Raw genomic sequence first — 3,049 nt, 5'->3', positions numbered from 1 at the left:
GGATTTTCCGGACGGAATGATGGGCTTTTCTGAGGACACACAGCAGTGACTCATCACAACTGGACTTGCTCAGTCCCTAAGCAGAATGGACAACTAAACTTATCTCTTCTTTGTGCCACTCAAAGAAATGTACTAGGAGAAACACTGAGGCCACTCAAAGAGATCCGAAAGCAATCCAACTTAGGGTTAGGTATTGAGACAGGACAACGGAAAATTCCAAGCAACAATCAGAGACAATGTGGCTCATTTCTAGTGGAAAACAGGAAGACCAGATGCTTGTGAACAGTGTCAGAGAAATACGAAGTGAATTATGACCCAATCTAATGTCTCAATGCATACAAGGATGGCACTGATAATAAAATCCATTGCTGAACAAAAATTAAAAACTTGACAAAATGTCAACCCCCTTTCAATCCAAGTTGGATAAGTTCACGACATCACACTGAGCTGTCTTTTTCTCGATTCAACTCCTTGGTAACGGAGCTAGAGAATAAATACTCAAAGCAAACAAACACAAACTCACTGCCATGGAGGGGATTCCAGTTCTCAGTGACTGTAGGACGGAGTAGAACTTCCCCCTTTGGGTTTCTGAGGCTGAACTCTTTACAGGAGCAAGCAGTCTCATCTTTCTTCTTTGGAGGGGCTAGTGGGTTTGAACTCCCGATTTTGCAGTTAACAAGGCCATCGCTTCACCTCATAACCCACTAGGCCACCAGGAGTCTTTAAATAGAAATAGCTAAAAAGAGTGCGGTGGCACTGTCAGGTGAGCATTGGTGTGCTAAGCACAGGGTAGGTGACTCAAACCCCCCAGTCACTCTGCAGAAGAAAGATGAGGCTCTCTCTATTGAGCTGTCAAGACTGATAGCCCCGGGAGCCTTGTATGCGTTGCTATGAGCCAGAGTCAACTCAATGGCTGTGCACATGGATTGTCTTCAGAAGGCTAAAAGGTCTGGAAGAACAAGGCCATTTTTGAGTTAATATTTTTTGTTGTTAGGTGCCATTGAGTCAGTTCTGACCCACGGCAAGTGTGTGCACAACTGAACAAAACACTGCCCAGTCCTGTGCCATCCTCACAGGTGTTTCTAGGCGTAAGCCCATGAATTAATATGAATATGCTAGTAAGGTACGCACGGAGTATCCGTGGAAGGCACAGCTAGTTATTCACTCTGATGAATGACACAGGGTAAGAAAGAAAAACGTGTCCTTCCCAAGGAAGGACAAGAACATGAACAAGCAATCAAAAGACAACGCAAGGAACTGATCAGCACGAACAACGGCAAGCGCCTTGAATCCATTCTTATGATTGTTGGGTGGGCTAGAGGGCAGGTCCTCCTGGAGTATCAGCCGCACCCAAAGACATCTGCAGCCTTCTCCCCGCTGGAGGATAGAGCGCACCTGTTGTGACACAGCAGTTCAAAGGGATACAGGAAAGTACTCGGAGCACCTACAAGAAGAGAAAAGCTGTGACCTGTCAGTTTCAGGCCACATGGTGTGGCCTGCAGGAGCATTCTCAGGAACTGTGACAATGCCACCAACCTTGCCCAGTCATGGGCTTCTGACATCCTGTTTCGGTTGCACCTCATTTCAATTCCAAGAAGCTGCGCTGCAGCATGATTAGCAGAGCACAGGCCCCAGTGGAGCGCCGTCTGCACGTGTCACACAGCAGTGTTTGGGAAATTGCAGATGGTCCGTTTACTACCTTTTCCCAAGCCCCCCAGCACCCAGCCCCTGCAGACAGGGCTCCACTGAAATGAATTCTTTGGGGACAATGAAGGCAGACATAAATCGCTTTGGGCAGAAGCTTTGAGCGAGAACCATTTCTTTCTCTTTCATGAGGATATCATGTCATTGCTGGGAAAATATTTCCAAAGGCTGGCAATATTATTATCTGGGTCAGCCTGAAGATTTATTTACTTTTATCTCCAGCATGAAACATTTTACATTTGCATGGACCTGGCACATTTTGTTCTTACTCTGCCACAAGGTAATGAACAGATTTAAGAATCCGAGGGGCCGGGGTGTAGCATCTATATTGATTTCCCTGTTAGGGGAACCTTTTATCCATCCGGAGAATCAGACATCCTGGGGAATCAAATCCCTTTCAAAGAAACCTCCTCAGGCCTTAGGTTTGAGTCAGCATTTTAGGCAGCAGCAAGTCCTGGGAATAACCTTCGCTAACTTGAGAATGATTACACTTCCTCTTGGCAAAGTCTATCACGTAGGAACGCTTTCTTGATGCCACTAGCTCTAAGAAGAAGGCAGGTAGGCCTCTTGAAAGGAATTCATTTCCAACTTTCTTCATGTTCCCAAGCACACAGATTTCCCAGACTGGGGAGCTGGGAAATGAACCGCCTCAGGCCACTAAGGCTACTTTCACATCTGAGATGTCACCCAGGGGGCTGGACCCGACTCTCCTTGCTGCACCAGACAGGGGTTAGTCTAGCCACCGCGGGCACACCGCTCCCCGGGGGGTCCTGGGTCTGAGGGCTAACATATTCTTCACGCTTCTCCTCCCCTTGGGGAGGCACCTGCCTGCGGTGAACCATTATCACCAGGCTCTGCAGCATCTCAGTCTGAATGGCCAGATGAAAGTTCCCTGGCCCTCAGGAGTGGGTGGGTCTAAGCAGCTACTCCAGGCAGCGCAGCGGGGTCTGCCCGGCCCCCAAACACCCCTTGCATGGGCTACCTACCCTGGGTTCTTCCATCCATCTCCCTCCCCCAGCCAGTCCTAAAATAGTCGGGGGTGGAAGGGGTGGAGGCAGGGAAGCTGCTCTGATGTGTCAGCGCCCTGCATCTCCCTTCTGATAGTAGCGACCATCATGGGGTGGCCACCTTTGCTTCTGCATCGCTGGAGCTCAGGCGATGCGCTTCCCGCGGAAACCACTATCAAAGCGCGGGGGTGGGCATGGAGGGGGGGCATTCATAGGGCGATCTACGTACACGGTGCAAGCCAGCAGAACGTCCCCCCAGCCTCCTAAGCTCCATGTCCATGAACCTCACACGCGAACACACACACACACACACACACACACACACACACACACACACA

Source organism: Echinops telfairi, unplaced genomic scaffold (genome assembly GCF_000313985.2).
Source record: "Echinops telfairi isolate 266 unplaced genomic scaffold, ASM31398v2 ScPeMD7_3533;HRSCAF=4204_0, whole genome shotgun sequence".
NCBI lineage: Eukaryota > Metazoa > Chordata > Mammalia > Afrosoricida > Tenrecidae > Echinops > Echinops telfairi.
The sequence above is the reverse complement of the archived record's forward strand: the minus strand, read 5'-3'. Positions refer to the sequence as shown.